A 17,756-nucleotide genomic window follows, 5' to 3' on the forward strand; every position below is an offset into this window, starting at 1 on the left:
TGGTCTCCTAACGGCAACCAGGATATTACTTTGACCTAACCTAACCTAATTCATTGATTAGGTAGATTAGATTGAGTTAGGTTAGGCTATATTAAATTTCCGGCTTCCATCATAGCTACGATACTTTGAAATCATGAATACAGAAGTACACAAGGTATATATTGGTCATCGGTCGCCGTGCTGTTGCCTTCAGAAACAGTAGAGAAACGGCGATCCCAACTAATGCGTACGTTGTCACGGACACACACGGTTGGGCAGAATTCAATGTGTTAGTTTCGACAGTTTTTCGAAAATATCTCGAAAACTAAGGCCGAGCGGCGGTTATATGTATAGGAAAAAGTTGTTCAAAATATTGATTTCTATAACATATTTAGAAATCATCGAAATGGGAGGTGCCGTTCGTAATCTAAATAATTACCCACGGGACACATTTAGTGCCACCTTCAGACGAACAACACTGAAGCTTGTTCTTCCTTTCTCAGTTTTTAGTATTTTTTGATATATTCCACTCGTTAATTACCGCAATTAAATGTAACGTGACGGCTAGAGAGTATTTAACGTGGTTCTAGAGGGAGGTTTTTATTTACCAAGGTTTTGTAGCATTAAGTGATGTCATGTAAATAATTCCAGTGGCGGATCCAGGAGCCTTACTTGGGGATGGTGGCGAGGTGGTTTGGAGGACTGTGTAAAAGTACATTAGTACACCCTTTCTTTAGCAAGATTTAAAATTTACCTGTGCTTTATATTTTAATATCTGTTTGGGTATATATCTAGAAAGGTTTTTAGAATGTGACATAAGATGTTTATCCATTTTATTACTTTTTGAGCGTGGGGTGGGTTGGGAGTTATAATGTTATAAATATGGTAATTTTCTTTTGGTAAATTTTTATTATTATTTTAAATTTTATATATTAATTAATAACATTATTATAATTTTCATTTTAGAGAGAAAATATTAATTAGTCAACAGTAAATATTGAATTATAATGTTATAAATATGGTAATTTTCTTTTGGTAAATTTTTATTATTATTTTAAATTTTATATATTAATTAATAACATTATTATAATTTTCATTTTAGAGAGAAAATATTAATTAGTCAACAGTAAATATTGAATTATAATGCTATAGATGTGGTCATTTTCTCTTGGGAAATTTCTATCATTATTACCGCTGCTTTCTGATCGATTGCAGTTAGGTAAGGTGATCGATTTCTTGAAACCTATTGCATGCGCGCACACGAGACGGGATAGATAATATTAAAGTAGCCCATCATGTTTGTCAACTTAATGTTCCCGTGACGTATGAAACTGATCGATGAGCACGTCCTAAATCGAGCAATATTACTTTACGTAATAACATTTGAAAATACTGCTATATATTTGCTCGTAATGGAAGCAAGCCCAGCTTAATGTACATGTGGCATTATTGTTATAATGTTTCTATAATGAAACATAAACAATCTTCATTCGTTAATAATTCGATTTGTGAATAAATGAAACATATACATATTGAAATTAATCATTATATATTTACAATCAATGTAAAAATGATTCGTGTACTAATTAATTTCAACCAAAATATTGTAGAACATATAGTATTACAAGTCTTCAAAATAATTTTCATTAAACAAAAATGGAATATCTACATTCTTTGTGAAAATATTAACAAATATCTAGAAAATGACAAAAATATATGTATGTGTAAGTATTCGTACAATTACAATTCAATTAATAGGAAAAAATTAATAGGACTTACCTATTATGTATAAAGGACAGGACATCCTTGGGTATAATTATTTTAATATTGAATAATAATTTTATGATTTGAAATGATAATTCTGAGAGACCCAATTTTAATTTAGTATTGTATTTCATATTATATTCATTTATTAAACTTTACACTGTTTCTTTAAAAATTATTCTTCCAATATATGAAATTTGCAATCTTTTGTTTAAAATTATACATTTAACTTGAGGTTAATATCCTTGTACTTGTTTTGTAAGTTTGAGTTACGGTCGACCAAGCCTCCGCTATTCAGGGGTTAAGGATAATGAACTTATATGCCTTCGAATCAAGTCATTACAGTTCACTATGAATGTATACATATACCTATAGGTACTCATAATCAATATCATAATTGAGCGTACAGCTTTAAATTCAAAATTAACAGTATATTACTTTAATTATGATATGAGCACCCTATTTGACAAATCGATTAACTGCACAGAATAAAAAGTAGAGAAATTGATAAAGTATAAAAGTTAGGTAGTCTAATTAAAAAAAATTCAAAACGTGGAGTTAAATGCTTTATAAAGAAAAATAAATCATAAACGAGAGAAAAACGAATTCCAGGCGTTTTCTACCAATTTAATTCAGATTACTTTCTTCTTCGAAGTCATTTACAGAGAATGTGTAATTCTCGTTTGATCTTGAAAGACCGCGCTTAAAGAGAAGGGTTCTTACTTTTCCAACAAGCTAAAAGTCTTTCATTCCAACAATTTACTACTAATAACTGAAAACCTTCCACTCTATATCGTGCTTATATACTTTTCGCTTAGTTTCTTTCATTCAGTCTTTCTGTCTCTTCTTCCTCACAACCTCTTTTATCTATACACAAACGCTCGTATCTGCCTTTTGTACGGCACAGCTAATCTTTATCCGTTCCACAATACCTAATCTCTTACCCGTTCGTAACAATTCAGCCATTTCGTTATACATATCCGCGGAACTTGACATGCACGCAACAAGAACGAAAAAGTACTATCTTTAGAATTGGTATTCATACCAACCCCTATCAATTTAATCCAACGTCATAGACATTTAAACTCCATGGAGCACTCACTTAAGATAAGAGATTTGAAATCTTGGGATATATGATTCTACAAGCAAATAGGATCTCGCAGTTAGAATAGTAGAACCGTGGAATAATATTTTCTTGCAAAGAAAAATGTAATAAAAATATTTCTTACAAGTAACATTTTCACTTATTTTTATCTTTTTTTATTTACAATATTATATTTAACGGTTTAATTAATTATTTCTGTCCCTAATTCAAAAATATAAAAAAATGTCAATTGCAACTCATTGGTCCTGAATATCTGCTTGATGTTTATTTTTTAACAAGGTAATATTAAATATTCTAGTTGAATGTTTCATACATTTATTATTAGTTAGTTAATTGTTTTCTATAAATATTTTAATTTCTCATGAGTATTTTTATAAAATTCTGTAAAAGAGATATTATACCGCCTTCAAGAGTCCTAAATTTGCAATTAACCCTTAGACGACGGACCATAGAGAGACCCCCAATTTTAATTTAACTTCGTATCTCATATTATTTTCATTTTCTAAATTGTACACTATTCTTTTGAAATTAAATAATCTTCTAAAAATAAATAATATACTTCTTGAATGAAATTCTAAGTAGTTAATAACAAAGAAGTCGGTAAGGTATAATTAAGGATACCATCACGATCAGTCTTTATTTAAATAGCCTTCCTGTACGAATTTGTGCATACTCACGATCAGTTCTATCGGTAATATAATAAATGAATAAATTTATAGTTACCATATTTTTAAATATGTCTTCCTGTATACACAAAACATATAATCGATAACTACTTCAATTAAAAAGTGCACATTTACTTTGAATTTGTGTGTATGTTTGACTAGTATCTCATTACCCATCTCCCTCAGAAAAAGATCACAATCCTAGATATTACAGATTCGTAATAAACGCTTTGAAGCAAAGAGCCATTATTTGGTTTCATTTAAATGAAGAATATTTCCGTAGAACGTAGCATCGAGCTCGGTTCGCAAAGGGTTAACAGTGTTTACAGTAAATCTGGAGAAAGCTAAAGCTCGCAGCAACGTTCCATTTTATCTGCATCTTTTCATTCCTTCAGCCTTTCCTTTCGTTCATTTCCGTCTGATCCCTGTTGTTCCTCCTCGGTTTCCCTCCATCTCCCTCTTTCCTCGTCGTTTCCGGGCAGGACGCCGCGGATTACCAGCAGTGTGTATGCGGGCCCGGGACCAATCTCGGTGGAAATTCAAGGCGAAAGGTCTCGGATCGGCTTTGGCGGGCTTGAAAATTGCAGTGGCGTAATCAGCCTTGCCCCCTCGACCTATAGCCGGGGCTACCTTTGTCCCTCCACGGGATTTTCTCTCGCCTTCTTTCCCTCTGTTACGTTTATTGCCAGCCGACCGAAGCGTTCTAAGAGCGTGAACGGCCGTGCCGGTGTGGTGCTGGCTCGCTTGGCCGCGATGCAAATGCGAAATACTAGCCGGAGGATGGCTCGAGGCGGTACGGTGACGTGAATCGCGTGACTCCGAACCAGCCGTTTCGTACACCTCGTGAGAAAATCGTCCGAGCGAAAGTTCGTGGAAAGAAAATAAAGTCAGTCGGTGACTCAGCCAGGAGTCTTTCTTCCTTTGGCGTCGACTTTTCCTGAAAAACCACGCAGTCCTAATTTCGCCAGGACGTCTGCCCCGGCAGCCGTCGTTTACGTCGTCGTTGCTTTACCAAGATTGAGACAACGCACGCAATTTCTTGGGAAGCTTGGTGATAAACTGTGCGCTAGTTGGCAACGGTAATGATAACCAAGTTGTATCGATACCAAAGATATTTGTCTATTTCGAAATTGGATCGTGTTATATAAAATGGTGAATTTTTTAGAATAAAATGAAAACTGTTTTTTATTAGACACAATTTCAGTATAAAAAGTTTTTTGAATGAAGTTCTCATTCTAGGTTACAGGACGTTTTATTTAATTTGCTTGATACTTTATCACATTTAATAAAAAGCAGCCCCACAGCACATTTCTTACACTTTTAAATTCTTTTTATGTCTAATAACAAATTGCTAATAAAATATATCTAGCAGTTTCATTTTATGAATGCGGTAAAATTAATTTTTAAATTGTAATAGGTATTTGATGCAGTAGGTACATTAGGGATGAGCGATGTTCAAAAAAAAATATCGATGTTACAATAATCGATTAGTTAAAAAATCGATAATTGAACATCGATGCTTTTTAAAAAATATCGAAGTATCGATTTCTTTTTTACTAGGGCTGATTTTGGAAACATCACCCTGAGCACATTTCCTAGAGTGTAGCCTAGAAAATGCATATACAGGTAAACAAAAAATATTACATTATTTTTCTGATTTAAGTTTTACTAAAAAATATAGTTAAATCAGAATCGTACATTCAATGTTAACTTCGAAGAATATTAATGAATTTCGCCCAAGTAGTAATAGTATTTTACGGGTTCTTGAGCTGTAAGTGCAACAGGGTTGACTTCGTGACTAGAAAAAATGTTTTTATTAAGTCTCTAGGGAATGGGATATTCTAAGTATAGATATGCATAAGCAGCATAAACATCCAAATATTATAAAAATTCACATTATAAAAATTCACTGTACCTGCAATAGCAGAACAGATGCAAAAGGATTGAGATGGTAAAGAAAATTATAGATGGAGCATTTGGATAAGATAATTTTTTAAATCTAAGATCACTGAATAAGAATGAAGAACAGTTAATAAGAGTCACAAGAATATAATAACACAAATGCGTATGGCGTTCTTATTTAGTCGCGTTCCGAAATTCACTGCCAGTGCAGAAATCTAGTTACGTATTACAGATTTTCAGTGTTGGCAATGAATTTCGGAACACGACTTATACCCAATGAGCATACAACATTTCTCGAAAATTATGCGCTCATTGAATAGTGCGCGTCGCGTTATCATATCATGCTGTTCAGTTTTCTCACAGAGATAAAAAATATCGATGTTATGTAAAAAAGTATCGATAATCGATTAATTTATTAGTAGAAACATCGACAAAAATAATCGATTATTAGGAAAAAAACTATTGATATTTAATTAATCGAAACATATTGCTCATCCCTAAGGTACAGTATGCGTCATAGTGTCCTTTCGTCTAGTGAAAAAGCACTGACTTTGGAATCCAAGTTTAACTGCAGCAAATATCATACATCCAATTATTTAATAAAAGCGTTAAAATAATTAACATAATCATGTGATAGAAGCTTTAGAATATTTATTTGCTACGGTTAAACTTGGACTTCAAAGTCAGTGCTTTTTCACTAGACGAAAGGACACTATGACGCACACTGTACATGCAAGGGATTTGAAGATTAAAATCATATAGGTAAAGATTATTAAAGATTCCTTTACAAATAAATTTACGTAATAATTTTTAGTAGAATATATTGGAAAGGTCGTAGCCTACAGATAGAAAACAGAGATAATGAAAGGTTTATTATTATGTATGACAATACAGTGCGTATTATGCCGGGTCTACACTGGGTAGAAATGTTCGCAAACGGTTCTCGAGCTGTTTGCGAGCTGTTTGCGAACAGTTCGCGAACAGAATTCACACCTGAGCTCAGACATAGTTCGTGAACAGCTCGCAAACGGAACGCAAACGGTTGTACAATTGTTCGCTGGCTGATGACGGTCGTCAAATTCAACAGAAATATGTTACAACGCGTCCAGACATGTTTCGAGTTCGCAAACAGACCCTTTGATGTACCGCCTCCTTAGCGAACAGTGTTCGCTGTTCGCTGACCAGTTCGCTGCAACCTGCTCGCTGTTCGCGAAAGTGTCCACATTGCCGGCGAACATGGTCCGCGAGCTGTTCGCAAACTGTTCGCGAACAGCAGTGTAGACCCGGCATTAGAATCATTGTCGCAAGCTATTGAAATTAGCTCAGAGAGTCAGTGCGGCAACTCTAGAAAAAGGTTGGCTCGGCTAGGTAGTGCTGCCTCTCTTCCTTCCGGATTCCTAGCGGATTGCTATTGGTTGTCGATCCTCTACAGAAAAAATAATCCATATACATATATAGTTTGATGGATATTGCGTTCCAGGATTCTTTATCCTTTTCACTGCGTTTGGCGGGGCTCCGACTGGTGCTACCGTTTATAACATATGCTGGGCCCATTCATAAGCCTTACTTGTTTCTCGGTTTTTGCCAGCCATGTTGTACTGTTGACAAACACGTGGTATAAAGACGTGATAGATCATGCTAGATTACACAGTAGAAAGTGATATTACTATTATTTTGATATTATAAGTTATATATTACATTTCTTGTATTCATTTATAACTTCATTTTCCATAAATATATATACATATTAAGACTTTATCATAGTTCATCTTATTAGATATTGCTATTTCGTTTATGGTAATAAAAATAATAAGAATACCATTGTTTCATTTTTCAATTTAAGCTTTCTGCTTCGTACCTCGCACTATTACAATGAAAGCACTATTAAAAACGTTTTTTACGTTTCTTTCTTTCGAATATTCCGTTATATGACCCTCGTGCAGAAAAAAGGTACGGAAAAACTGAAACATATTGTACTTTGTTTTATGAAATGAAGTTTCCTCGCTTCGTTTCGAAATCGTGCAATTCGTTTCGCTGTATTCAACGAATTCGCGGTAACACAAGTTGCATTCAACATTCAGAAATTACAAAAGAGAGAGCGGCGAGCTTGAATGCGGCAACCGTTCCGCAGAATCTATGCTTTCAATGCAAATCACATCTTAATAAATGCAGATCGATGTTTCCTTGGTCGGGAAAAGAATACAAAAAAAGGCGGTAGAAAGAAAAGTAGGAAAGAGGGTTGAAAGGGGTTGAACGAAGAAGAGGAAGAAGGGAAAGTGGAATGTAAGTGTGTGCTTAAGTCGTACCACACCTTAATGGTCCCAGCAGGGAATGGAAACAAGGGGAGTTTAATTGCAGAAAAAGGAAAAGCAATCAGTACCACGCCTTGCTTTCCGTCGTAACTCGTACACCGAATAGAACGTTGACTTTAAATAATAAAAAGAACACGGAATTCTTTGATACGACTGTTTTTACTGCATCGAGCTAGAAAATGTTACCGATGAGAATTTAGGACAAAGAAAAACTGGACGTTGTAAAAATATTGTAAAATGTTTCTGCAAAGTAATTAAGGGTATCACGTTTAAGCTTGAGATTTGAAATTTGGAAATTAACTATTTTTATTCTCATTAAGTAGAGTACAGTAGATTCTCGTTATATTGCCGCTGACGGGGCTGTAGAGTAAAAAATTTGTCAGGCTTCCAAGCTTTCATTTGAAGGGAAAGGGGAGATTATAATGGTGGAAGGGTGGCAGTAGTATGCTTTAAAATCTATGAAAATGTCGAATCGCTCAAATAGCAATATAATAAGAGTCTATTGTAAATGAAAAATATTATTTTGCATAAAATTATTGTGATGTTAATAATGAAAGCTTAAAATTTTCGAATTAACTTATTTTTAATCATAAAAATAATAGAGAAACATTTTGAATAGCACTACTATTACAGCATATGTATAATAATGGAAGCTTGAAATTTGAAGTTTGGAAATTAACTTAATAATTAGAGTAAAACAAAAATACTATTTTAAACACTAATACTATTATATTAATGATGTAAGATAGAAAATAAATTGAAATTAAAAAATTAACTATTCTTGTTTTTAATAATAATTAAGGTTTAAATATGTCTAGCAACTAATCTTCATTGTTACTGTGGCAATCAGTAAATTAATCCAAATTATATAATACCTGCATCATTTTAAAGATACATTATAAATTACTATAGTTTCTCAACAATATTGAGAAACTAGTATTTTTGCAGATCCATAAACTAATTATTAAACTAGCCTATTCCTTCAGACCTTCTGTCAATTATTCTACATATTTCATAAACAACTGTTATCTGATTAATCATATAAATTCACTTACAAGACGCATATGGTGCGTCATTAATTTTATTACACGCATAAAGTATGACGCACATGGTGTGTCATTAATTTCAGTATATACATAAGGTATGACGCACGTGGTGTGTCATCGGCTGAGAATCTGTTAAAATCGCGAAGATTGAAAGAGAAAGAGCTTGACACTTCAAGGCATCGTAAACGGCTTTTTAATATTCTACAAACTGAGTGAATATCAATGAGATTCTCAACAAGGGTCTTACAATATTCAGGTTAAGGGGATTCGATCTTGTAGGCAACTTAAAGTCGTTCCAAAGAAATACGCTCTTCTAAGCGTAAGATGGATTCTTATTCAGAAAAGTCGACAGAAACAATCCTCGTATCATGATACTTTCCATCTCAACATTTCGCAATACCCTTACCGTAACAATTTCAAGAAATACGATCTATGGATCTGGATTCTTCTTTATTCAATATTTTGTGACGGCTATGTCAGCACACTATTGGAGGAACCTGATCACGGTTTGAATTGTGATACTTTTCCTTTCAATGATTTTTATGATGATTACGTTGCAATATGCTCAAGGGTACCGATTGATTTTTTTGTTATTCTTCATCATATTTTCGATTTGAACGCATCATCTTTGTAGAAAAATTATCTTAATCATATTTTTTTTTTTTATGTTTGACGAGGATTCGAAGCGAGCTTGGATGCCCGCTTACCAACGGTGTGAAGTAGGATGGCGTTACCGATGTAGTGATGAGTGTAGGTGCTGAGAGAATGCGAAGAAATTTTCAAAAAAACCGCAAGGATGATATGCAGGAATTAAGAGTAGTGCGAAAGCATATACGAGCGAGTAGTACCGTGCTCAGCACGTGAGCGCGGGTTGTGAAGAAGTTGAAAGCAGCGGCCGGCCAACAGCTGAGCGTTCAGTTTCGGCAGCAGAGTCGGCCCTCATGAAGGGAATGGGATCTTCACCCTATACGGAATTGTTTGTCGATTGTATTTTCTAGTGAGTTCAACGAGCGGGTTTGGATGTTGGTTTATGACTGACAGACGCTCGATCAAGGATAAGGCGATCGCGTTGATAGTAGGGGTCTCGGCTAGGATGTGGAGCTCAGCGGTTGAGAAGCGTTTGGGTTTATCGAGAATTATTTTTAAGGCGTTGTTCTGGACACGTTGAACTTTGAGTTTTTGGGCGTGGGAACTTTCAAGATTTCTCAATAACACATGTTTTTTAGCGGACCATGGAGGGAGCCCCAAAATTCAATTTTTTTTTTATATATAAGGTTTTACGTCGCATCAACATCAAGGTCATTAGCGACAAACTTTCCTGTTGACTTTAGATTTTGTGGAAAAGGTTGATTTCGTTAAGGAATTCGATAGTATTTCTTGCGTGTTTTTCAGATGTGAGGGCAGTTTTCGGGTTGATTTTAAAGAGGCGTTGGATGGAAAATTTTTGGCAGTCATATAGGAGGTGGTGTACTATGAGTAAGGTTTCGCAACATGAGGGAGAGTCAGTCTTCTTTATGAGAAATTCATGTGTCACCCTGCAGTAGCCAGTTCTCAGGCGAGAAAGAACGATTCTTTCTTTCTTGCTCATGTGGTCGCGTGGGATATCTTGAGTGAAATTTGTGATTACGCTATGGATTTTTGTTGGTTTCGATTTCCAGATGTTCCATTCTTCTTTGATTTTGTCTTTTTCGTCGCGGATAATTTCTTGAAGTGGGATAGGGGGTGGATGCTGTTCGGTCTGCAGCTTAGCTGCTTCTTTGGCCCTTGAATCTGCTTGTGTGTTCCCAGCTATTCCTTGATGCGAGGGGATCCATATAAGAAATATCTTTTTGTTAAGGGAGACCAGTTCCGTGTAGAGTATTAGGGTATTTCTAATAATTTCGTTTTTGTTTCTTTTAGCGGTGTTTGTTAAGGCTTCAATTACGCTCATGGAATCGGTGTAAATTGCGTAGTCTTGGGAATCAGAAGTATATACAATATGTTTAAGAGCGTCGTGTATTGCATAGGTTTCAGCGGTAAAGATGGATGTTTGTATAGGTAGTCGTTTCTTGATGATATTATCGTCTGTAACAATGGCGTATCCTACTCCTTGTTTATATTTAGATGCATCGGTGAAAAGTTTTTTATAGGGTGTGTATTTTTGGTTGAGTTCTAGGAACTTATTCTGGTGTTCGAGACTTGATCTAAGGTTCTTGCCGCCATCGGCTAGGGTTATATCGATTTCTGGTGTTTTGATATGCCAGGGGGGAATTTTGTCCGGCTTTCGTTCTATAATAGTTGTTTTTTGTGTCAAAAATGGGGAAAGGTATTTTTTTGTTGTAACATACAGCGGTGATGGCAGTTTTGGTCTTTTTGCGTATAGTTCAAAATATCTGTTATCGAATATATAGTGGTAGGTCGGGTTGTTAGGAGTGGAGGACATTTTGAGTGCGTATTTTATACTTAAGAATTTCCTCCTCTGTTCAAGTGACATCTCACCGACGTCAAACAGTATACCACTAATGGGGCATGTGCGGAATAATCCCGTAGCTAGTCGCAGTACTGTATTATGAATCGGGTCAATCATTTTTAAGATATGCGGTTTCGCTGAGTTGTATAAAATACAGCCATAATCAATCTTGGACCTGATTAACCCTTGGTATGTTTTGAGTAGGACTTCTTGGTCAGAGCCCCAGTTGTGGCTAGCCAGTATTTTGATAATGTTTAGCCTTTTTAGGCAAGAATATTTTAGATGTTTTATGTGGGGGGTCCAGGATAGCCTCCTATCAAGAATTAGTCCAAGGAGTTTGATATTGTCAACAAACTTGATTTCTTCATTACCCATAGTTAGTGTTGGCGTATCTTGATGTGGTTTATTGGTGAACAGGATACATTTGGTTTTCTGAGGTGAGAATTTGAAACCGGACTTGGAGGACCATTCTTGCAGATTATCGATCGATGTTTGCAGGATTTCTTTTAAGGTGTGTATATTTTTCCCACTGCACGTTAGGGTGAGGTCGTCAACAAATAAATGGGCATTTACGGGTGGGCTTATGCCGCTTATTATGTCGTTGATTCCAAGCAAAAATAGCGTAACACTGAGCATCGATCCTTGGGGTACTCCATTTTCGATTTCTATCGGTTCAGATAGCGTGCCATTGGTTCTTACTTGAATGATTCCGTTCGATAAGAAGTTAATGATAAAGGATAGCATGGGTCCGTTAATATTTAATTCTATGATAGAGTTTATGATTTTCGATTTTCAGACTATGTCGTATGCCTTCTTGATGCCCAGGCATACTGCAATGAGCGACTCGTTTTTTTGAAAAGCAGCGCATATGTTTGTATGCACATTAGTAAGTACGTCCATTGTAGAGCGATATTCGCGAAATCCATATTGGTTCAGAGACAAGAGATTGTTACTTTCAAGGAACCAGCGGAGTCTTCTACTGATAAATTTTTCAAGTAATTTACACATATTATTAGTTAGCGTAATTGAGCGATAATTCTCTGGGTTATGTTTGTTTTTGTCAGGTTTGGGGATTTTTTCCAATTATCGGGAAAAACTTCATGGGTCCATATGCAATTGTATATTTGAAGTAAGTAGCTTTTCCCGGCCTTGGGGAGGTTTTTCAATAATCTATTGGGGATATTATCCAGACGAGGCGATGTGTCTTTCGATATTTGAAGGCAGTTGGATAATTCGTTCATAGATATGTCCGCGTTTATTACTGGGTCTATTGCCTTTTCCTTCCTGCGGCAAAGCTTCTCTTTTATTTCTTTTTCGCGTTGCTTAATATTTGATAGAAAGATTTCAGGATAATTGCTATTACTAGAGTTTGATTTAAATTTGTCGGCGAAGGTGTTGGCAATTTCTTTTGCGTTGGTCACTACTTGGTTTTGGTCCGTAATAAGGTGTTGAATTCCAAAGTATGAGTTGTTTTCATTTATCTGTTTGATTTTTTGCCACACTTGTTTAGAGGGAGTCTGGTTTGATATGGATGAAACATACGTTTCCCAAGATTGTTTCTTACTTTCTTTGATTATCCTGCGGAATTTGGCACGGTGTTTCTTGTACTCCGTTAGGTTTTCGGTAGAAGGATTCTTCTTGACTCTGTTGAAAGCGTGATGACTATTCTTTAGCGCGTTTTCGCATTCTTTGTTCCACCAGGGGGTTGTACGTTTCTTAGGGGTTTTTGGATTATTTGTTACAGTAGAACCGGAAGCCTCTTTTGCTGCGTTGGTGATAATTAATCCAAAGTCACTGACAATATCATTGATTTTAAAAGAATTAATTGTATGATTGCTTATTGGGGCGAGGGATTTGTTGATCTGATTTTGATATACTACCCAGTCAATTTTGTCCAAGTTCCATTCGGGAATTTGTGAAGGTTGACAGTGTGTGGTATTGTCTTCATAGGTTATATTCAGTGGGAAATGGTCGCTGTCGTGTAGGTTGTCTATCATACTCCATTCTATGCGTTGAGCCAGTTTTGAATCGCAGATAGTCAGATCTATTGCACTGAATGAGCCATTGCTTGCATTAAAGTGTGTGGGGTGTCCTGTGTTTAACAATATTAAATTTGGGTCTTGTAATATTTTCTCGATTGTCTTTCCACGGACGTCAATCCTGGATGACCCGCACAATGGGTTGTGACTGTTGAAGTCTCCAGTTAAAATTACAGGTGAGGGGATTTGTTCTATTAAGTTTTGTATGTCTTGAGGATGGAGGGGTTGGCTATTTGGTAGATAAACATTACAAACGTTGATTTTGTTCGGGAAATGTACGGTTGCGGCAATTGCTTCCAGGTTTGTTTTTAGCGGGATTTCAGTGGCTGAATACTTATTTGAAATTGCAATAGCTACTCCACCACTGGCGAAGTTAGTGTTTTCTCTGTTTCTGACAAGGAGACTGTAATTTTTTAGCGAAGGGTTATGGTCTTTTTGAAATTTGTTTCTTGCAAGCATAGTATGTCTGAATGGTGTTGTTTAACAATAATCTGAAGTTGTTCGTAATGAGCGTAATATCCGTTTACATTCCACTGGATAATTGTTTTCATACTCTGGCTAGCTGTTAATTAGTGAGTTGTTTGGCACTAATTAGTAGTTACCTAGCTTGATAGGTCGCTGTCCGCCTCCGATGTCCAGTTAGATGCCGGTTGTTCATGTGGGCTTTCTACCATATTTTTGTACAATTTATGTATTCTAATTTTTATTGACCGCTCTTTAAGTAGTGGATGGATTCTTATTAGTAGTTCGGCTAAGGCTGGTATGTTGCTTGAAGATTTCCTTCGGGTTGGGTGCCCCTATTGCATGTAATTTAATACATGATTATTTTTTTTGTCATCGATATAGTCTTTTGCTGGTTTAAACATTTCGTCAATTCTGTCTACTGAGAAGGCAGGCGACTGGGGGCGTTTAGGTTTTTTGAAAGTTGGTTCGGGTTCTTTATAACGTTTTTCCGTTGTTTGCCAAATTGGGTCCTTAGTATCCAAGCCTAGGTCACTTAATTTTACCGGATTTGTTAGAGATTCTTCGGACGTTGTGGATAGTGGTCTATTGTTTCCTGCCTTATTTCCTTTTGGATCTTCTGGTTCTTCATTCATAGGTTCGGCTATTTCGGGGATATTTTGTGTTGGTGGTTCGGTTTCTTGGGTAATGACTGTTTCAGTTTGCATTTCGGTTTCAGGTGCATGCTCGGAGTAGGGGAGAGTGATGATAGGTTTGGGTTTGCGCGTGTGTGGATATGTGAATTGGGTTTATTTGGATTTCCCGTGTTTGTGCATTGGTTTGCAATGTGTCCTTCTTGTTGGCAGTTGAAACATGTCTGTTTCTCTATTGTTGAGAATATTCTGTATGTGTTGTTATCTAATGTAATTGTGAAGGAGTTCGGTATACATTTGGCTTCTTCCGGGTCGACGTAAACCTGCCTCCTAAAGCTTAGGATGTGGGACAGGTCTGGATCTGTGATTCCTGCTTTTAGTGGAGTGATTTTCGAGAGTAGTTTAATATTGTTACTTTTGTAGGTATTCTCGATTTGTGTCTTGGGGTTTATGGGTGCGACGTTGGACAGTATGATCCGTTGGGCCGGTAGAACCATCGGTCTGATTTCTATGGTGGTATTATTTATGTTTACCGCTCTGTGCTTTTGTGTTAAATTTGTAACCGTGTGTTTACTATCAAGGTACATACAGATTCTGTTGTTCGATATTCTTGATAGGAATTTGATAGCTTTAGATCCTATTATGTTCCCAATCGACTTGTAATGCCGTCAACTGACTATAAGATTATGGCTTGGTCCTGAGTCGGGATGTATTCTTGTTTGGTAACATTTACATATGAGGTTTTAGGTTCGGTGGGATTGTTTGGGGTGCTGTGGTTTTTATCCATTAGAGTATGTAGAGTTCTATCGTTTTGGGGGTAATTCTTCTGAGTAACGGTTTCTTCGTTGTGTTGAATCTTATTCACCGGCATGATGACACATACACACACGTATGCCCAGCTTATGGGTTTACACCGCTGTGTTGGTGTTACCAACACAGCTTAACGTCGTCAACTGTTTACTTACTACGTATACGGCACTCGTCTGCGGTACGAAGTAATTGACAACACGTCCGATCGCGGCGGTTGCCGAAACGGGACTCCAATATTCAATTTTGTATTTCATACTATTTTTATTTTCTAAATGTAAGAAGGGTTCAAGGGTTAAATGGGACAGCATTTTTTTTTCTTTAATATAAATTAATTCTTTAGAGCATTCTTTGTAAAAATATTTTAGGATCATTATTAAAAAAATGAACTGTCCATCTTAAATTTAAAAATACAAGATATTTAATGTACAAATTTATTTATTGATTTTATTTATAATTTTAATTCAATGATTATTTGAATAAATTTATAACAGAATGCAAAATTATTCCTTATTTGTAATTATCATATCATTCATGATTCATTATTGATTATTTGCAAATATATTCACTTCTGTTTGCATTGTCAGTGATTATATTGTTACAGAAATGACTGGATTTTCAATTTTTGCTTATCTGAGTTCACGCCAACTTTTCGAGATTTTACTCGACTGTGCGGCGAGAGAATTGAATCGTGCATTGAAAAGAACGACGTCATTCTATTCACAGACAGTTTCTGAATGCTAAGACAGTAATTAACTGTACGAAAGTTTGGAATCTTCCTCGACGTGGCTAACTATCGCGACACTTTAAATTAAATACGTACGAACAAAAAACGAAATTTAATCTTTATCAAAGTTCATCTTAGCGTTAATGCATTGTCTTGACAATTTTCAGAAAGGAAGTTTAATATATTCATAGTCATATTTTCATGCAAATGTTTATTAATTTCAGAGAAAACTTTATACGAGAATTTATTTGGTAATTCACTTTATAATTACTTGTACTCCCATTAAACATTAGAAAAAAAATTGTATAATAAATTTAACTTATAAAAATGTTTATTTTATTTTTAAATATGAGTTGTTTGAAAATTAATATTTATTAATAATTTAAATTGCTTACTCTGTTTCAACAGGTTCCAGTTTATTTATTGACAGGGATATTTCATATGTTTGCAAATAATCATTTATTTACAGATTTAAATTAAATTTTGAATAATATTAACCTATCTAAAATAATATTGACATTTCGTGAAAATATTAATATACTTCACTTAATGACTATGTACTTGTTAATGACTAAAATAAAGATTGCTGTAATCTTTTAATATTGTATAATTGAATTTTTGCTCTTATATTCAATTGAAGTTGTATTAAAAAATTTGTATAAGAACCTAATTCATAAAAATGTAATTAAAATTCCAAGTTCTGGAAAAAAGGTTAGTTCCAATTTCTTAGCAACATCTTTTATTGTGCTCTTTTTTAAATAAAATTTTGAGTGTCATTGTTATAAAAATAGCACTGCTATAAAATTAAAAATTGTAGGTATCCAGAATGATTGACATAATTTGGACCTTCTTGTGAGGTGAACCAGGTCCCTTAGAAATTTTTCAAACCTGCGATTTTGGGAGTTAGAAAGTCTAAAGTTTTAAAATTTCAAAATTCTAAAATTCTGATATTTTGAAATTTTTGTATTTCAGAATCTAAGAATTTTGGAATTTTGGAATTTTGAAATTTTGAAGACTTGGAATTTTGGAGTTCTGAAATGTTGAAATTTTAGAATTCTGAAATTTTGAAATCCTAAACTTTCAACTAATTAAATTGTATATTGAAAAATTTTATTTTCTTCCAAGTATACTAATTGTATACAATTCTGTTAGTTTCTCAATGAATTCTGATGATCAGTTAACGACGTATCAGTAACCTCGCCATAATTCAGCAATTGAAACGAAATTCGAAATGATAGATTTGTGTGGAAACCTTGTACAATAAAAAAATGTTAAAAGTTATGAATAAAGAAATGCATATTTTGTCTGGTAGAGAAACACTAACAATGAGTACGCCATGTAATAACATTTTTCCACATGAAACAAGAGCAGCGCAATCGTGCTGTGTGGTTTTCAAATACTTAAACAGTAAAACCTTTGTAGCAGTAAATTGTTGTTACACATTTATTATTGCGTGCTTTCCAGTTATTCTGCAGAGAATTGAAAATTTTCAAAATTAAAGAAAAATAATCGCGTATATAAAAGTTTATTGCATCGTTTAAACAATTTTACTTTAGCAACGTTCAGGTTATTTTAAAAATCTGTGTGCAATAAAAATGAATGATTAAATTGAAGGTAATTCAGTTTGCTGGATCCCTGTTGCAGACTCGAACGTTTATAAGAAGACCAAACAAGTTTTCTCTTAGCGACGTTATCCTCCACATAAACATGATTAACTCGACGGTAGGGGAAAAAGGACCGATAAATGCTTCGTTTGCGACTTAATCGTATTCTGTGTGATTTTAATCATGTTCTGTCTGTGACTTCATAATTTTTTTATTCATTTATAACCGTCTGCTTCAATGTTCATATATCATTATATTAATTG

The 17,756-nt window shown here is 34.9% G+C and overlaps 1 protein-coding gene across 2 annotated transcripts in view; it reads left to right on the plus strand.

Annotated features, from left to right (window-relative positions):
• LOC114877783 (neurotrimin-like) overlaps window positions 1-17,756 on the plus strand; it is a 422,922-nt gene that overhangs the window by 83,269 nt on the left and 321,897 nt on the right. The window lies entirely within an intron of this gene.

Source organism: Osmia bicornis, chromosome 7 (genome assembly GCF_907164935.1).
Source record: "Osmia bicornis bicornis chromosome 7, iOsmBic2.1, whole genome shotgun sequence".
Taxonomy (NCBI): Eukaryota; Metazoa; Arthropoda; class Insecta; order Hymenoptera; family Megachilidae; genus Osmia; species Osmia bicornis.